Consider the following 568-nt stretch of genomic DNA (forward strand, 5'->3'; position numbering starts at 1 on the left):
GTAACGTTACAGCTTAGCTTAGCTAGCAACCAAACTATCATGATTCTACTCAGCTACAGTTAGCTTTCTTGCTGAAATACAATAAAAATTAACCGGCCAAAGTGGACCAACATGCATGGTGAACTATAGATGTAGCTACATGACAACACAGGGTATTTATTCGAATGGAACAGTTAGGAAAATGAAACGTTAGCCCCTTTGCCATTAAGTTGATCAACACACATTCAGCCTATGCTAGCTACAGGATACGTTAGCATTGCTAATGTTACTGAAATCATACTTACAGCTTGTGGTTGGGATGACCAGACAGTTGGAACAGCAACAGCAGCTTAGCAAATCCTGCTTTAAATTGTCCAAAGTTTTGAAAACTGTCTTTGGTGAAATAGTTTGAGCAAATTAATAATTGAGTGTCGAACTTCTCAGGGATCTCCAAATATAAATCAGCTGAGCCCGTCGAGTGGTTGCTTCCTTGGTAAGAATATGAGAAGTGTCTCCATTCCCTGTACAGCCTGGAACACTATATTTACGACCCTGGTTCATCGTCAATATCCTGGAAAATATTCCAAAC

The sequence above is a fragment of the Etheostoma spectabile genome, chromosome 15 (assembly GCF_008692095.1).
Source record: "Etheostoma spectabile isolate EspeVRDwgs_2016 chromosome 15, UIUC_Espe_1.0, whole genome shotgun sequence".
Taxonomy (NCBI): domain Eukaryota; kingdom Metazoa; phylum Chordata; class Actinopteri; order Perciformes; family Percidae; genus Etheostoma; species Etheostoma spectabile.